The sequence below is a fragment of the Diabrotica virgifera genome, chromosome 8 (genome assembly GCF_917563875.1).
Source record: "Diabrotica virgifera virgifera chromosome 8, PGI_DIABVI_V3a".
NCBI classification, from domain to species: Eukaryota; Metazoa; Arthropoda; class Insecta; order Coleoptera; family Chrysomelidae; genus Diabrotica; species Diabrotica virgifera.
Genome location: NC_065450.1, coordinates 227,160,996 through 227,181,385, shown reverse-complemented (window position 1 = coordinate 227,181,385; position 20,390 = coordinate 227,160,996). Strand labels below are relative to the sequence as shown.

General features: G+C 34.1%; 1 protein-coding gene and 1 long non-coding RNA gene across 2 annotated transcripts in view; one reads left to right on the top strand and one right to left on the bottom strand.

Moving 5' to 3' along the window:
* The window catches only part of LOC114331806 (roundabout homolog 1-like), a 776,276-nt gene that overhangs the window by 246,211 nt on the left and 509,675 nt on the right, over positions 1 to 20,390 (bottom strand). The window lies entirely within an intron of this gene.
* LOC126890639 (uncharacterized) lies at positions 15,459 to 16,503 on the top strand. Its single transcript, XR_007700394.1, has 2 exons — positions 15,459 to 15,872; positions 16,175 to 16,503. It is a non-coding gene; the product is annotated as an uncharacterized LOC126890639 (long non-coding RNA).

Here is a 20,390-nt window from a genome sequence, read left to right as displayed (position 1 = left end):
CCTCTAAGTACACGAATTCGTTAATCATCTGATTTTACATATCCTACTTTTGTTTAAAAATAGCACACTTTTCCAATTTGTAATGTTCCAGTTTTGGTGTTAAAGAGACCAATTTACGTGATTAATCTTGTGTTGCATGGTTAACTCCGGATCCCGTAACTTCCTCCTGCTATATTATAGTCCTTGGTCACGGCAACTCTTCTTCTTATCGTTTCAACTAAAATATTTACACCTAGAGCTGCCAAAAGCTCCAGGTTTTAAATACATAGTTATTCCGTATAAGTTTGGTTGAGTGTATATTGTTCTATCTAATTATGTATGCTCTAGATCTAGAATAGTCTGTATACCCAACTGCTGAAAGGAGAAAGGAAAAAAAGGAACGGAAGAAAAGAGGAGACTTGAAAGGAAATATAAGGCAAAAAACGCAGAAATAAAAAAAAACAAGCCAGAAAATATAAAAGAAACTATACAAATGAGATGCTAAATATATCAGAGAAAGCAACGTAAGAAAACGACTTACGATCACAATATACAAACATACGAAACCTAACACGAAAAACACAAATAAATACAAAGGATAAAGATAGGAAATTAATAAAATAATAACGCAAAACTAAATTTTATATTAAAAAAATGAAAACATCGAGTAGAGTTCAAAAATGTAAAAATATACAGGGTGTTCACAAAAAATTTGTTCCACCCTGGCAATATAGATGGCCCTATAATATGTATGTGCAATTATTTTAAAGTACGGTCCTATCTATGCTCCAACTTTTACCTTAACAATTATGTTCGTATCTTTTACGACAAATGAGTAATTGATGTATATTAATATAAAATATTCATTATTTTCTTTTTATGAGTTGTTTTAAGCATTAAAACATAGTGTTTTTAACAAACACGTAATACAAATGGAAGTTTTTCCTGGTATATTTTTTTAATTGGATTTTTAAAAGTTACATAAATATTGTAATAATGCCTGATTAGTCAGCAGTGAATTCATTTTAATTTTAGTTTAATACGATTTCTCTTTGACGAAATAATTGAGCAAAAGTTAAAAATATATCAATTTAATTGGAATTGTTACCATAACAATTGGTGTACAGTACAACCAAAAATCTAGCTAAAATGTTTATATATAATAATCTGTATTTCCTGCAGCAGTACCAATTACAGCTTTTAAGCGCGGGCCAAAATGAAATTTTCAAAATGTCTACCGGGCCGGAGTACTACACCGCGTACTTACGCTGTTGTGCACAAGCGAATGTTTTTGGTGCAGAAAAAAGATAATAAAATTGCTTACGGGGTTTTTCAACGGGCAGGATAAAGTAAGCAAAACGGCCGGATCCGGCCCGCGGCCGGCTTTTGCCCACCACTGAATTACAGCTTGATATTTGATATTGCGAAACAAGCAACATTGGTTGCATTCAGGAGACTAAAAAGTGAGCGAGCAGTTCCCGATGGAGCGGTAACAGTTGTGTTTCGTCTTGTGAACGTTCCGCTCCCTAAATTCGTGACAGCCTATCACTTTCTGTTATATGTGAGGTTATATACTTGTTTCTGCACAATAAATTTATTTTTTACTTCATTATCATGGCCAAAAACCATGAATGTTTACCTTCTGCGCTATTTTCAAAGTGATAATTAGTAGGTACTTAACGCCATCTTTTATTAAGTCTATTAACAAATTCACAAAGTAGCGTACGTTGGACGGAGGTAGCGGAATTAAAATTAGCTCACTGTCAGGACGACCGTTCCGTAACATGTTCCGCAAGTAGCGCCACCGTAGTTGGCGGACCGCTTCGTCTCTTGAATGCGACAAATGATATCTTTGGCTTAGCATACTTAAATAAATTATTAATTTCGTCTTGAAGTAATAGCTCTGCTGATCTTTTGTAAAAACATCTTGAAGTTTCTAAACTTTGGTGCGTCCGAGTAAACTGGAGTATCCTATGTCGGACAATATTACCAGTTAATTGTAAATATTTTTATCAAACAATCTTGCAATAATCAGCTGTGTGTGGGTATAAATTTTATGACTCTTTATGATTATAATATGTAGCCATGTATGATGAGTTTTTGCAGGATTGCTTGATAAAAATACTTACAATGTTTTAAGTGTAGGCCCAAGGTCCATTATATTTTCTCAATACCGGTGGGATAAGGTAAAGCCCTATTAGTATGATAAGATTGATAAAAGTGAAAGACAGACATAAAAAGTGAAAGTTCTCCTCCAACACCAAATTGTTCTATATGGTCCACATAATGTTCAGAAAAAAGTCACACCATTTTGAGCGTCGGGTTTGGGGGGGGGGGGGGAGAGAAAGAAACTATGCTTTAGCGCAAACAATATTCTATACAAAAATGTTCTACATAAAATTTAAAACAAAAAAGGTCCTATACATAATTGTACTAAAATCAACGGTTCCAGAGTTACGAAGGGTGAAAAGTGGAGGTTTTCGATACTTTTTATAGTTTTTGGGCAATTGGTGATGATTTTGGATGGTGAGGTTGACGTTTCTTCAAGGGCTTATCACTAACATACGATCGGCCACTGAAATAGCATATCTGATTTATAAAACCCAATCCTGTTAAAGAAAATCAGTAGGAAATTGCCTAAAAAATATAAAAAGTATCGAAACCCTCCACTTTTCACCCTCCGTAACTCTGGAACCGTTGATTTTAAAACAATTATGTATAGGACCTTTTTTGTTTTAAATTTTATGTAGAACATTTTTGTATAGAAAATTGTTTACGCTATAGCATTATTTTAGAAATATTTACGAAAAACTTAAAAAAACTACTAATTTACCGACTTCTCCCCCATCTCCCCCCCCCAAACCGGACGCTCAAAATGGTGTAACTTTTTACTGAACATTATGTGGACCATATAGAACAATGTGGTGTTGGAGGAAAACTTTTACTTTGGATGTTTAGGTTAGGCCTTTTTTTGGACCAATTATACGATACTACCTCCGTAACTTTGAAACCGTTCATTTTAGAAGGATTATGCATAGGGCCTTTTTTATTTCAAATTTAATGTAGAACATTTTTGTATAGAAGATTGTTTATGCTAAATCGTATAGTTTTAGAAATATTTACGAAAAACCTAAAAATCTACGAATTTACCGATTTCTCCCCCCTCTCCCCCCCAAACTCGACGCTCAAAATGGTGTGACTTTTTTCTGAACATTATGTGGACCATATAGAACGATTTGGTGTTGGAGGAGAACTTTCACTTTGGATGTCTGGGTTTGGGTCTAGTTATATCATACTATATTAAAATACGTATTTTATTTGAGCCGCTTGTGCTGTAAATTGCCTTAACATTTGATTTGATATTATGTCTCGATTTACGAAAAGATTATTTAATAATAATTTGATCTCTAAGGGCATGATGTTAGTAAATATTTTCCCGAATACCTCAGATCAGCAATATATTGTGGTAAACATTCTCGTTTTGTTATTTTACCAACTAGTTATTTATCTTTCGATAAATCTAACTATGTATTTGAAATCCCTTATTTTGTGTACATACCGTTAACTCTCTAATAGAGGTATATAAATACATCCCTGGACAATTCAAATGGGGTAGAGCAAACAAATTTAAATTGGACGATTTCATTTATACGAGGAGTGTTTAATATACTTCTAGTATAAATGAAGGACATATTATTTTGAAAAAGTAATTTACAAAAAGTATTTCTTCTAGCTTCATATACATATTTATTTATTTCCTCCATTGCAACACTTTTTGCAATACAGTAAGGTCTCGTTTTATGCGGTGGATACGTTCTTCAGAAAACCGCATATAAAAAAATCGCATAAAAAAAGACTTTACTTGCATTGAAAAAGTAGGGATACGTTCCATGATTTTCTAAAATCACATAAAAAGGTGGACGTTTGTCCACCAAAAATTGTGTCGTTGATGTTTTTTTTTTACTTCATTGGGCCAAATAAAATCTTAAAGAAGAAATTAAAAACGCAGACTAACGATATTGAGATTGCAAAAACCTCTTCTAATGGAACATAAAACTTTACGACACTTAATTAAATGTTTCAATCCAGAAATCAAAATGTGCTGTTTATTATAGTGCAACTTGAAATCAGCAACATTTAAATTTAATTTCAAAACAATTACAGGTTATATAGGTCTGGATCCAGGGTATGAAAAAAAAATTGATTAATAGCAAGCTGAAAATTTGTTAATAACTTAAGGGTGTCTAGTCGGACAAACTTTGATATATGGGAACAGTGAAACAGGGGAAGTTTTAATTGTGGAACAGGTTAAAAATTTAAGACGGTCAGACCACGAAAACGTCACATGTATTTTTTCCGACAGAACTTCCAATTGATTTGTTACTCGTTCATTAAACTCTCATGCAAAAAATCAGACTGCTATTTATCACCTGTCATAATTCCTGTCATTTGACATGTTCTACGTATTCCACTTAAAATGCCCATTTGGTGATAAATAGCAGTCTGATTTTTGCATTAGAGTTTAATGAAAGGGTAACAAATAAATTGGAAGTTCTGTCGGACAAAATACATGTGACGTTTTCGTGGTATGACCGTTCCAAATTTTTAACCTGTTCCACAATTAAAACTTCCCCTGTTCCAGTGTTCCCATATATCAAAGTTTGTCCGACTACACACCCTTAAGCTATTAACAAATTTTCAGCTTGCTATTAACCAACTTTTTTTATACGCTGGATCCGGACCTAATACCTTTCAATACGAAATTCAGATTGATATAATAGCTGCATGGTGCATCATGTAACAAGGGGAATACCCGAATTGCAAACTCTCAGACTACTGGATGGGAATAGTTAATATTAATTATACTAATTGTTAATAATATACATTTTTGAATGAAATACCAACCGCATAACTTCAAAATCGCATAAAAATAATCCGCATAAAAAGAGACCTTACTGTATATACAATGGTATGTGGCATGTGGCAAAATAAACAGTACTGAAATGAATATTGAAATGTTTATGATTATTTATATATCTATAATACATGATATAGCCTTGCAAACATTATTCACGACGACGTTCCCGATAAAACAAATGTTAAAGATGCCCTCTCTGTAATTCTAGTCCGCATTTCCGGAATGTCAGACGGTGGCTCGGTCTGCGTCCTTCAGCATTCCCCATATGTACGCATCAGGTGGCGTTATGTCTGATGAGTGGTGATCTCCCAAAAGAATGAGTCTCCGAAGAGACTCCCTGGCCGTATGACAGGTTGCCCCGTCCTGCTTAAACCATTGTTGATTTTAAGCTTGGACCGTTTTCGCGACCATTTCCGTATGACCCAAAATAGTACTGCACGATTAATTTTCTGCAAAAGTGAGAACCATCCTGAAACACCTAACACTAACATGACATTTACATACGTTATAACGACGTTAGGAAACCACTCAGTTTCGGCTAGTATGTTTCGGCGCATGACACATCGACGCCTAAACTGCCAAACCTAGTAACTCGATTTTTTGGTTCGTTATGACTTTTATACTTTGTTGGTTTATAATTTTTGATATCCTTTAAGCTGCGAAAGCTTGTAAGTCAATATTAAAATTTAATGGTACTAGTTAAATTTTAATATTGACTTACGTTTCGTAGTTTAAAAGATATGTAAAATTATAAACCAACAAAGTATAAAAGTCATAAAGAACCAAAAATCGACTTACGAGGTTTTGCAGTACGTGATTTTAACCGTCGACATACAAATTTAAGGCCTAGACATTTCGGTACTGTTTACTTTGCTGCATACCGTACTCGTAATCTACATTTATCCATAGTTTATAAACGTCACATGTTATTATTCTTTTCCTAACAATTATTTTATCTCAATTGCTTGTTTTTATTCATTTGTCAACATTAATAACTGTTAATATTCTGTTTGATCATCATCATCAGCCCATAGTCGTCCACTACTGAACATAGGTCTCCTCGAAAAACTTCCATTCAGATCTATCCTGCGCTGCTGCAATCCAGTTGGTACAAATCCTCTTTATGTCGTCAGTCCATCTTGTGGGTGGTCTTCCCGGGTTTCGTCTATCAGCTCTCGGTCTCCACTCCAAGATTTTTGTGGTCCACCTATCATCTCTTATTCTAGCGACGTGTCCTGCCCACTTCCATTTAATTTTGGCTATGTGTTTTATTATGTCTTCTACACCACTTCTACGAATTTCTTCGTTTCTTACCCTATCTCTTAACGTTATGCCCAACAATGATCTTTCCATTCTACGTTGCGTCACTGGTAGTTTTCGCGCAGATGTTCTTGTTAGGGTAAGTGTCTCTGCGCCATATGTAAGAACAGGCAGGACACATTGATTAAAGGCTTTTCTTTTTAAGCTCATAGGTATATCACCTTTAAAAATATCACGTAGTCTTCCATAAGCTGCCCATCCCAGAGTTATTCTTTTTAGCAGCTCAGCAGTTTGATTGTCTCTGCTAATTTTTACCGTATGTCCAAGGTATATGTAGCTGTAACAACTTCAATTTCGACGTCTTCTACCTTTAAACGATTGCTCGGAACTAAATTTGTCATTATTTTGGTCTTTTGGTAATTAATATGTAGACCTATTTTACGTGCTGCATCGCGGAGTTCATTCAACATACCATTGGCAGTTTTTAGGTCATCTGAAATCAGAACAATATCATCTGCTAATCGTAGATGACTAAGCATCTCACCATCGATATTTATTCCTTTATTTTCCCATTCCAGTGATTTCAAAGCGTGTTCAAGTACCAGTAATGAACAACTTAGGCGACATAGTATCTCCCTGTCGAATACCTCTCCCGATATATATCTTATTGGTAGAACCGTGCAGATTTATAGTTGTTGTAGCATTTCTGTATATATTTTATATATTATTGGTGTACCTATGATCAATTCGACACTCTTCCAATGCCTTAAGTAGTGCGTCTGTTTGATCAATATCCTTTAATTTAAATTTTCATTTATTTTTGTTATTCTTCTTCTTTTGGCATCATTATCCTGGATGGGTCTTTGCTTGTCAGACCTCTCTTGTGATCCACTCTTTCATTGTCTTACATTCATAGTTTCCAGGGCCTGTCTTCCATGTCATCCAAACATGTCGTTCTAGGTCTTCCTTTTTCCGTCTTACTACCGGCTTCCATTGTAATATTTTCTTTGTTGATTTTGTATCTGCTTGTCTTTGAACATGTTTTGTCCAGAGAAACTTGGAAGCACAACGAAGGCACAATAGAGAGGCAATAGACTTTTATAAATAGGTCCTTAACACGTTGACGGATAGTGGTGCGTCAAATATATAAGCAAGTGTTGTGACAATATATGTATTTTGCAAAGTAGAATAGGGGAAAATGCAACGTCTATAGACGTTGTGTCACATTACATCAATGGAAATTAGACGTCTATACACGTTCTGTCCGTCAACGTGTTAAGAAATATACAATGTTGCCAAATATCTGGGGGAGTTTGAATACAAAAAGGTTTATCCTAAGTGTGCAATTAAAACAGATACTTCGTGTGAAATTACAAATTAACCACAAATACTTACTAAAGTTAAATTTGATCTGAGCTCTAGCTCTGAGCTGCATCCTTTCTTTTGGAGATTGATGAATTAGGTTATTTGCAATTATGCCTTCTACCATTTACAAGGTAAAGAAATGACGAAAAATATAGAAAACGAAAAGGATTCCACAATATGCAATCTTCTACTTCTTCTTCTTATACTTGTTGTAGATCTGTCGATCTGTTAATTCCGACGTTGAAGTATTTCTTGAGAGGTAGACTGCCAGCTATCTCTCCATCTTTTTGGTGGACGCCTGCTGGTTTTTCTTCTAGAGCAATTCTTGGTAGTCTGTGCTCCTCCATTCTTTTTACATGACTGAACCCATTCTCTTAGTCTTTGCCTGCCCCATCTGACTACATCTTGCACGCATATTGTTCCCTGATGATGTTGTTTCGTATTCTATCTCTTCTTGTCTTCCCTGCTATTGCTCTTAGTGTCTTCATTTCGGCTGTTCGTAGCATGCTTTTGGTCTTATTGGTGTCTTCTCTTGATTCAATGCCATAGGCCATAACAGGTCTGATGCAAGTTTTATAAATTCTAACTTTGCTGTCCATTCTCATGGGTTATTCCACACCACATATCTCAAACATCCGGACAAGACAGCGGTCTTGTTAATTTATACTCTTATGTCTCTGGCTGGGTCATGATAACTTGATAACTCTATAACTGATAATATGCAGTCATATTACGTTTTCCTCCATCTGGGAAAGGGTACAAGAAATGGTTCCCAGTACTCACAATCTGAGTGAACATTGCCCTTAAATAGGCAATTTGGTTTTGTGTTGATTCAGAGGCGAGAGAGCATCTGTACTGATGAAGGTTATACCAGAAACAGCGGCTGTCTGCAGATTATGCCTTGCCTCTGAATCAAAATAATACATAAATTGTCTTTAATTCACTTTAATTCACAAAAGACAAATTTAAAATAATAAAAAACTTAGCAAAAATCAATTATGATAATGATATAATTTTAGATGATGCATAAATTTTAAAACTATGTGTATTTTAAAAACAATCCTCGTATACAAATACATCCCTGGACCTCTCTAAATGGGTTAAAACAAACAAAATTAAATCGTAGGATTTAATTTATACTTATGCAATCGAGCGAGCTTGTAATTGAGGGCAGAGAGAATCAAAATGGAAATCTAGAAATCAGGGATTCTCAAAGGGTTTAAGGAGAGAAAAGGGGCCGGGGGGACGTAGGTCGAGCGAATTCCTCCAGTTCATCCTTTGCCGTTTCGTCGGGATAGTTCCTTTGGAAATAGCAGTTAAATTTTGTTGATTGCGATTTAAAAAGAAAATCCAGTTTACATTGGAATTCGGGATGCCCAATAAGAGAGCAAACAGTTTAAGCGCAAAATGAAGAAGGTAATTTTTAATTTATGGAATCAATCAACAACAAGGATAAAAATTGGAATTTTTAAATTTCTACAAGAGCTGTATTCTGTTGTTAAGCCGAAATATCGTTTATTTAATATAATATATAAGCAGTGGGATTCCTATGGTCTCCAAAGCATCCCACATTTCGCTCGCCATCGTTTTCTATCCATCCATACGTTCTTTTCTATACCTCTATCTTCCATAGACTGTTCTTTCTTCCATGTTTCTGTAGGCCTTCCTCTTCTTCGTCTCATATTTATAGCATGTAATTTAATGCTCTTTTTGGCCATCTTCCCTCTGGCATTCTCATAACATGACCATACCGTAGCAATGTAGGATTCGTTAAAGACAATCGTAAAAAAAGTCCGTATGATGTTTAACAGTTTTAATTAATAAAATAGATAACTAAATTATTGATACTATTAAATTGACGAAATGTAAAAGTGTTTGTGTAATTGCGACTAAAATTTTACGAGTTCTTGTTCTTAAAAGAAATGTATTTAGAGATAAGTAACCGCGTCTACACAATATTATAACCGGCTTGTCATAATATAAGTACGTCTTAAAGCGTCTTTTTACGTCTTATCCCCAAGAACACGACTGTCGCTGTTCTCATCTTAAAATCGACTGAATCTCGCCTCCCTATGCTAAAACAAATTCTCTTAATACCTCTAATCTCCTTTGTCCCGTTTTAACCTATTAATATTGGATCAAAGTATGTACCGACTTTTTCCAATAAATTTAAACTATAAAAATTAGTCAAGGCAGCTACTGTTCATCTTAAAGTCCGATTCAAAACGATTGAAAATAACACAACCTTCTCACTAAACTACCCGTCGATTAGATAGGCCCCCACATCTGGCCTTAAGAGCCCGCTCGTTTCGTGTTTGTACTAATAATTAAAATAAAAATATATAAAGGGGTCTTAAAAATTAAGGTAAAATATTTACAATTCTACAGCAATTTCTTTGTTTCTATTCGGTCAACCGTGGAATATACACTCTTTGTCCGTCGTCTAATTTCCTCACTTGGTACGTGTTCTAATCTAGATATCCTGCATGCTCTACGTAAGTAATCTATTTCCGCTACTTCTATATTTTTTATCCTTTCCTGTGATTTGCCAACACTCTGCCCCATAAGTTAGAATAGGTTCCACAATTGTTCTGTAGATGGTTAATTTTGTATTCAAGTTCACCTTGTTTGACCATAGTAGACCATTTAAAATACGAGTTGCTTTCCTTCCTTGCTGTATCCTATGCTATATGTCTCTTTTTGTAGTCCCTTCTTCTGATATTATGCTTCCTAAATATGTATATTCCTTACATTTTCTAATTCTTCTTAACTCCAATTCCGGATCTTCGGTTTCCTCTCCTACTCTCAAATATTCCGTTTTCTCCATGTTCATACATAGGATCCATATTTCATATTCGATCTGTAACTTTCTTAGCATATAATCTGTATCATGTTCATTATTGGCAAGAATTACTTGGTCATAAGCAAACAACAAATTTGTTAAGTAGTTCCCTTCAATCATTATTCCCATCCCAGCAACTGTTTTCCTCCATTGCTTTAGAGCTTTCTGATGTAGATTTTAAATAGTGTTGGCAGCACCCTTTCCTAAGACCTTTTGTAACAGGAAATGGCTGCGACATAGATTTTCCCTGCCTAATGCACCTTTTCGGGTTTTGATACATATTTTTAATTGCTCGCCCAAATGCTTAACTTACGCCTATCGTCGTCAAAGTTTAAATAAGTTTCTTTAAAAATACCGTGTCGTAGGCTTTTTTCAGATCAATAAATGTTAGGTGAGTAGACAGATTCCTGGCTTTTCTTTTCTCTATTATGTACTTGTTGTATCACGAATATGTTATCTGCGCACGATCTACCGGCGCGGAAACCACTTTGTTCTTCCATGTCCTGGATTTCTTTTTCCACCCTTTTCTTTAATACTCGGCCATACAACTGAAACATCGTTTATACATGGTATAAAAAACCAAACATCTTAGAGTTTAACTCTGGAGATCGTGGAAGCCACTTTCTGGCTTCTTCCTTTCTAACCCATCTCCTAGAAAAATTGTCAATTAAATTTTCATTAACAAAAAATTGGGATGTACTGGAGTGTCGTCATGTATATGTACATTCAATAATTCAAACACTACTACCACTAATGTCAAAAGCATTTTGAAATTCCCTCGTACGTACTAATACGTGGATTATCAGTGACACTAACGCTGGGGCCACAGTAACCATTGCATTATAGATATAGCAAATAATGCGTTAATTAACGGCATTAGACGTTACTGTGGCCCCAGCATACGGATTACATTTTTTAATTTATTTTCTTCAATTAAAATGGTTTTTGTTCGATCAGATTTCTTGCAATCTACGTGTCCAGTCCGTTGGAACCTTTCTAGTAAACTTTTAAAAGCGCCTCTTCTTGTTTGTCGGTTTGTCGTGAATCAGGAAATTTCTGGCAATTTCTAGTGATTTCTGGTGATACGTTCTACCTAGGCCTAAACTTTTAAACAATTTTTTTTTGTATATCTTACGAGAAATTAATAATTTCTCATATTAATGCCGCCCCCTGTATACGAGAGCATTAAGTATTTTTCGTAGAGGATCTGTTGAACGTATTTATAAAGTTATAAAGTATAACTCACATTGAGACGTACAAAAAAGGTTACCTAAATAAATAAACTCCGAAACGAGCGTACAAAAGGGCAAAATAACTAAATTGGCCAGATTTATCCTTTAGAAAAACAAATTCGCATATACATACACAACTCATCCATTAAACATTAAAAAAAGTGAGCAAAACATACGAGCAACAACGACCCTAACATTTTACTTCCCTTATATTTAATTCCGGAGGGTTAGGACATCGTCCGGCTCGGCGATAATAACGTTAATCCTTCCCTGTATTAATAGCGCCCAGTCTTACAATTTTAGCCGTAAACTGCTTAACCAGGATAAATATAGCCTTGATATGGCCACTTTATCAACCTGATTTATGTTGAACACCGTTCCGCTGGAATGAAAACCGCAAATTATAACACTATGTGCGAATGAATGCTTTGTTTGGATCTGATAGAAGCTTAGTTTTCTTTTTACCTTAGTTTAACCACCTCTCTGTTTATTTGCAGAAGCAAAGAGAATGGACAACCTATTCGTTTTGTATACAGAAGTATACAGCTTTTTATTTCAAGCAGAATAACTTATTTAACTCTACGATTTAGTACAGTAACAGTGTGAGAGGTATTTTAAACGAGCAATGTAAATACAACGCATGTTTTGTTACATTTCACAATATCAAAAAGTGTTATTAAGAAAAGTTATTTGTAAATAAAAATTATGTTATAATATGCAATTATATTCTTCTAGTTGAAAAAAAATTAAAAATTTTTTTCAAATTACGGATACCCTTGGATATTCTACGGATATCTTGTTTAAAAATAGTCCTAGAATTTTTTGCAATACACCATTTTAAAGTAAAGAAAATAAGCTTTTTTATTCCACAATGTATATACCTAAATGTACAAGAAAAAAGTCATAATGAGAAATTTAAAAAATAATCATTAAAAATATCAAAAATTCATTAAAAGTATAAAACCTTAAAAAAGCATAGCTTGCTTAAAAGAGCCGTATAATCTGATACAATAGACCATTTTAAAGGTAATTGACTTCTATTTCTACTAAATGTACCATTGCATAATGCATATACCTAGAAATGTGGAGAAAAAAAGTTACAGAACAATGTGTACAGAACTGTGAGTGGCGATCTTTGAAAAATCATATTTCGGAAACTGTAAATCCTAGAGACTTTTTCCAAACTTCATTTTAAAGAGGAAGGATGGAAGGTATTTTTCCACCTACCTCTACCGAAAGTATACTTTTCCGGACCTGATTGTAGGGAGCAAAGTTGTACTTTTCCTCCCTAGGGAGGAAAATATTTTTCCTCCCTAGGGAGGAAAAGTAAAAGTGACGCCATGGTATTTCATTCATGAAATATAACTTATTGACGCCCTGTACAATATCTATTTTCTATTACGTAAGTATCTATACATTTTAAGGTTTATTTAAAAACACTCTGTATGTTGCAGAATAGTAAAAAACAGTAAATTGTTATTCTGATTTAACAATGTTTACATTAATAATTTGACTTATATTTGACAGTTGACAGTTATATTGTACCTACTTGTTAGTTTTAGTTCTAATAAATTTTGTTGGTTAGTTACATAAATAAATTAAGTAAAAATGAAAAAATGACTTGTTATTTGAGGAAGGTGGAAAAACCATATGTATAACATGGGAGTAAAGTGCCTTTTCCTCCCTTGAATGATTACTGCCCTCCGCTACGCGTCGGGCAGTAAACTTCATTCTCGGGAGGAAAAATAGCACTTTCCTCCCTTGTTATACAAATAGCTATTTCGCTAAAGCAATGCCTATACCTACAGTCCCTGGCCGATTTATTAGATGCACTATAAGATTTTATAAAAAATGTTAATTATGAGGCGATACTACGTAGGTTTTTTGTATGTACCAGACACAATGTATGTTGTTTGGTTGTCCATTTAATTGTCCATATTTGATCACAAATAAAACAACATTATTATTGAACAAATCTGTATTTATTGACTCTTGAAGAAAAACAAAAATAACGACAATTAAATGTTATTTTGTTGAGCCCCCTTTAGCCACTATTAGAGCTTTAATTTTACAGGTATCGTAGTACAGGTTTGCAGTGATAGTATGCCGCGCATAATTAAAGCTCTAATAGTGGCTAAAGGTGGCTCAACAAAATATTTAACATTTAATTGTCGTTATTTTTGTTTTTTTCAAGAGTCAATAAATACATATTTGTTAATTAATAATGATGATTAGTTTGTGATAAAAACTAGACAATTAAATGGACAACAAAATAAGACATTGTACCAGACATTGTGTCTGGTACATACAAAAAACCTATTTATTATCACCTCATAATTACTTTTTTTTATAAAATCTTATAGTGCATCTAATAATATGGCCAGGGACTGTATATCCCTGTGGAAAAAAGTTATGGGCCAAAAAACAAAATTGCTTTCTTTCGTGTTTTTTTCTTGCTTTTCTTTTGAATATATTTTTGTAAAAAAAGTATATTTGACTTTAAAATGTGATATTTTGATAGTAAATTTAACCTGGAACAATTTTCCTGTAGACGTGCTTGTACCAAAAGTGCATAGAACTCAACCTAATGCACCCTGTGCCTAGGGAATAATTCACCCCTTTCTCAAAAACGCACCCATTTAAATGATAGCACTCCACGGTTTTTTTTTATTTAGATGTCCGTTGACCATATGAGATGATAAAATTCTGTTAACGTTGTAGTTCCTTTTATCTATCTTATTTTGAACATAATCAATAGCCTACAAGTGACAGTGAATCCGACATGTTGATTGAAATAACACCGAAAATGGACGCAGAGAGCAAAAAATTGGAAGACAAGAGAAAACAGTAGAGGAGCAAGCAGATCGCAGATGACGTGGATAAATGATATCAAATATATCACCGACAGAAAGAGGCTTATGTGCAGTCGTGGATCAACATGTGCTGAAGTAGAAGAAGAAGAAGAAGAAGATTTATGCTATAAGTAAAAATAGTAAAACTAGTTTCCTATAATGTGTAGTAAACTTTATAGTAATACTTACAGATAGTATGTCTGTTCTAGATTTTCTAAATACACACCTGAAATAAAAAGAAAATAATTAAAAAATGTTTCATAGAAATAAAAATAGTTCAATTTAAAAATAAATAATGAATAGGATGGAAATAATATCTATTTCTTTCTGAATGTTTTTAGATTTCTTATCTTAAGACCAACCTATTGTCCATATAATACAACGAGAGATGTCGCTGATTTGCTTCTCAAAAGTGGAATTATTGCAATCGCGGTAATTTCCCTTAAATAAGGCAGCCTGTTAGTGTTCGATTCAGAGTTGTGACTACATAGCTTCGTTGATAACGCCTGAGAGGAAGAAATAGCTATCTGGAGATGGTGGTCCAACTCTGAATCGAATAAAAACAAAAACAGCCTTTTCCATTTTTTATCTTTACTCAGATTTGAGTACTTGGAACTGTCCTTCGGTCCTTTTCCTAGAAGAAAAGAGAGTAAATACGTAACGGTGTCCTTTATTTGCTTTTTTCTATATTCGTCGTCTCTGTGCTGATATATTGTAAAATCCAGAGATACGGGATGCAGCCAGAAAGCAGTTTCTTAGCCAAAAGTCTTAGATTTAAAATATTGTTTATTATTTTTATTTCAATTATTTTAATTGTTTAATTGTAGTAAACTTTGTATTTGGGACTTTCCGTCTTCCTCGTTTTACGAGAGTTATTGTAGTGATGTTGAAAAGTAACTATTCGTTACAAAGTACTCGTTACTTACGAATACCGAAAGTAACGATTACTATACAGAGACACAAATCGTTACTTTGATTACTCTGATTACTTCTTTACTTTGTAACGTTACAAACGTCACATCTTTGCTATTTTATTTTCAAATAATTATTTTATTCTATTTTCTTTAATAATTCTTTAATAATAATCCTCTTCTATTTGTTTTACCTTTTTTCCCGTTAAAAATTGGTTGGCGCCCTCTTTCGGTATTTATAGGCATATCTCAACATTCTTGTTCTATCTCAGAATTCACATTCTTATTCAATCGTTCTGTGGTTCATGACAGTGACTTCGCACTGTCATAGCCACCTTTGCACTGTCGTCTCTCGTTTCAAATTTTAAGCCCCCACTCACGAACTCTGTCAATGTCAAGTCAAACCCTTTCTCTTTGTCAAAATGAAGAATATTTTTTCATTAAATTCTAAAATCTACTTAAGGCAATGTCTGGCCTCATAGCCACATTTTCAAACAGACGTTCTTAATTGGGGTAAGTGTTTAAATATAAATGTACACATTTTTGTAAGCCTATATCCGTAATCTTTTTTATGTTCCTATCTAACCTTACTTTTCGTACTTTTTATTGTTGTACCACATGGTAAAATTTTTATATTATCTATTATCTTCATATGTGTGTAGTAATCCACAACTATTTAACTACTAACATTATTTAATACTATTCATTTTGTATAACCTTGCCTTTCTGCAACATTTCTGGATTATTTCTTGGAATGGCAAGGATATCTTTCATTTATTCTTGGTGTCTAATGTACCTGTATGTATGTATTCTAGTTTTCTGGACATATTGCAAAAACTGATCAACCCTTCACCTCGTGGGAGACTCCCCGAAACTGGAGCCCCTAATGTCGCCGGCGATACATCAATGCAGCAGTAACTAGACTCCTAACAACCATCCAACACCTGTAGGCCTGGTGGCCAGAACATCCACGTCGCTAGAGCCCGTTGCAGAACAACAGCAAGACACCAAGAACCCGCAGACAGATACCAAGTGCCATCGATAAGTATAATCTCTGATCTGTAAAGTTTCGGCAAGGTCTTGTAAATTATTTTTTTGATACTTTAATTATGTCTTTTATGAAAAATAAACATGATTAGTTAAATATTATTGTTTTATTTGCTCCATTCTGCATTTTCATTGTTCATGTTTTTGATTAGGACAAGGTGGACTCACAACTTGGGAGATTGAGCTAGTCTAGGGTAGACGATAGCTATCATAGTTGATTGAAATATTTTTCTCGAGTATTATTTCAATTATCTGGGTCTCAACTTCATACCAATCGTATCAGAGCGAGTAACGACTATTGTATCGAATTTGATTACTTCGTTACTTGATACCAATCGTATTAGAGCGAGTAAAGACTATTGTATCTACTTTGATTACTTCGTACCAATCGTATTAGAGCGAGTAACGACTATTGTATCTACTTTGATTACTCTGATTACTCTGATTACTTCGTTATTTCGCACCAATCGTATCAGAGCGAGTAACGGACGGGACCGGTATTTTACGTTATGGTAATATATCGAGTGTTATCGAATATCGTTATCGGTATGACGCGTTTTAAGGGTGTGACGGAATACCTATACAAAATACCTACCTACTGAGAAACACGATTTTCGATATGATTACCGGTACTCAAATAAAAAAAGTAATCATAGTAATCAAATCATTTTTATCCCTTAAACAGATCGGTGAAGGTCGTTGTTATATCGGAATACCTATAGGGTGTCAATTTAAAAAGTTGACACCTCTATAATTTGGTCCCTATAAAAAATTGAAAAATATGCAGAAACACGTCAAATTTATTTGTGAGGGGGACATTTTATAGACCAGTTTTCAACTAAATTACACTAACCCTCTAGCGGGGGCGGACACAACCCCCAAAATCTTTAATGGAAAGGGGGGTTGAGTGATACCTCATTTTAAAGGTCGTTCGATTACCTTTTCAAAAATACCACATACATTATATTTCTTTTCAGTAATTTTAATTTTTTTATAATTAATTTTAATAATTAAATATCGAGTTCAGAACTCCAAAAATTTTTTTGGAGTATGATTGCTCCATTAGAGTATGTAAATGATTGCTTTATACAAAAGTAACGATTTGTAACGAATACTCGAAAGTAACTATAATCAACATCACTAAATTATTGCATTGGCGGTAATTTTCCTTAAATAGGCAGCCTGTTAGTGTTCGATTCAGAGTTGTGACTACATAGCTCCATCGATAACGCCTGAGAGGCAGAAATAGCTATCTGGAGATGGTGGTCCAACTCAGAATCGAATAAAAACAAAAACTGCCTTTTCCATTTTACAACGAAATAAGTTTTTCTCAGGACATCTCAATAACCACGTAGTTTTTCGATAGTAAATACCTACGGTAAGCAAAACTTGACATATTCTACACGAATGAACTGGGTGTCATAAGACAAGGGATCGCCGACTATTTTTTATTAAAAGTGGTCCCCAATCTACGAAAATTTGGGAAACACTTTCCTAGACTATTGGTACTAGTGCGGCGCCGGCGGGTAAGGCTTAGTTAAATTTTAACTCAAATTCATAAATATCATGCCCGACAAAGCTTTAAATCATGGAAAAATAGAACCCAATGGCATATAATCGTCAGTATTTTAAATATTGAAAAACCGACAATAATTTTTATTGCGGCTACCATGAACATAAAAATAAAATTTCTATTTAGAGCAATACAGTTTTACCGCATTGATTTGACTTGATAAATAACTGGCGCCATTTTCATCTATAAAATATTATCATTTTGAATTTTTAAATACATGACGTAATAAATTATATTGTGTATTAAAGTAGACATCCAAACAAGTTGGGATGAGTAAATAAATACTAATAATTATTTTTCTTTTTGTTGTTCTTCATAACTGTTAACCTTTTATAGGTAGTTGAATGTCATAAATAGACCTTTCTAGTGTCGACATATGTATATGACTATATCTGATTTTAATACTTAAAAGATGAGGAAATATTTTGTAAAAGAGTTACTGCTATCTATTTTTTTTTTCGAAAAACAAAGTAATGAACAATATTTTGTAAAAGATTTACTGCTATCTATTTTTTTTTTCGAAAAACAAAGTAATGAAGAGTATTAATTTTTGTTCCTTTCATGCAGTCTTAATATTTGGCTCCAAGAAACATCTCGAAAGTATTTATGTTTCGTTTATCAACTCTAAGGTCCAACATATTGAGCTTAGGTATCAAGGCTTTCATAATTTTTGAATTTTTTCGTGATAAAAAATTGTAGATAAAGAAAGAAGTTTTCTGTTTAAATTTTTCCTTTCAGTTTTTCACTTTCGAACTAAGAGGAAAATGATCAAAAGAAATCAAAAATTGGTTGAATCAATCTCGTATTGACATACCGCTGACTGAAGGTACTCTAGATAGCTGAGGCAGTAGGCATCTCAGTAAGAAAGATCGCATGGGTCATATCCGCATGAAATTTTGGGCATACATAGACACCTGTCAGTGCGATAAGTGGTTTGCCCAATCAGGACAACAAGCACAACCATGAGACCATTTTAGAGCAGTGTTTGAGGCTGTTTAAGCGTAATCCGAGTTTCTACGTTGTTTGATAAACGCCGACGAAACATGGATTCACTGGTAGACACCAGAGACCAAGGAATATTTCGAACCAGTAGAAGTCATCCCGCAAACGTGATCCAAAGAAGACGAAGAGTGTCCTATCAGCCGGAAACGTGATGGTCACCGTTTTCTGGGACTTACAAGATGTAATCTATATTTATTCCCTGTAACTAACTATTTTTAATTGGGAATAAGCCACAATTTTACTAAAAAATGATTTTAATAACGTTTCGACGTCCATTTTGACAACGGCATCCGATTTGGACGGCGGAAGGTTAATAAAATCATTTTTAGTAAAATTGTGGCTTGTTTCCCATTAAAAATAGTTAATTACAAAAATGCTACAAGAAAATAGCATCAGAACAACATTCTGATTCCCTGTAAAAAGGCAAAACAGTCATAGAGCTATGCCAAATTATTGGGGCGATTCGACGTCGAATTGAAGAAAAACAGTCCCAATTGGCCAATAAAAAAGTGCTTTTCCACCATGACAATGAACCAGCTTACACCTCCGCCGTCGTAATGGCCAAAGTGGGCGAATTGGACTACGAACTGCTGTCACATCCAGCGTGTTCTCCATATTTGGCCCCGTGCATTCATTTTGTTCTTCATTTTGTTTGCAAACTTGAAAAAGTCACTCGTAGGGCAAAAATTTAAGTGGAATGAGGATTTCAACGCCGCCACGGAAGCCCACTTAGGTGACCTCAGTATTACTGGGTCAATTGAATCAAGCTAAATGGAGATTATGTTCAGAAATATAATACCACCACTTTTCCAAAATTATCTAGTACGTTCTTTGAAGGTAAAATATTTCAAAACCTCTAAATTTTAAAGAACCGCTTGGATTGACATGAAATTTGGCATACACATAACTAACAAGTCAAAGAAAACAAGTGATATTGTGCCGATGTGTGCTTTTGCCATAGGGGTAAGTTTCACCCCTTTTTGGGGGTGAAAAATATATGTTCGAAATAAGTCCGGCAATTGATAAAATCACTAATTCTAAGCAACTTTTGTTCTATAAAGTATTTCACCAAATTAATAGTTTTCGAGTTATTTGCGAGTGAATATGTTAATTTTTCTACAAAATAACCACGTTTTTAGACAGTTTTTCGCAAATAACTCAAAAAGTAAGTATTTGGTCGAAAAAAATTCTTATCAAAAATATAGCACGTAAAAAAGTGAAAAACATGGTGTATATATTAGGCAACTATATCTAGTAGAAGCAGAGTTATAGCTAATGACAAATAGGTTCATATTCGTCAAATTCCAAATCGAATATTTTAACGTGCGATAAGCAAAAAACGAAGCACTTTTTTGGGGAAAACTTATTTTAACTTTTTTAAAGTGTTTAAAAAATGCTTATTTTTGTTT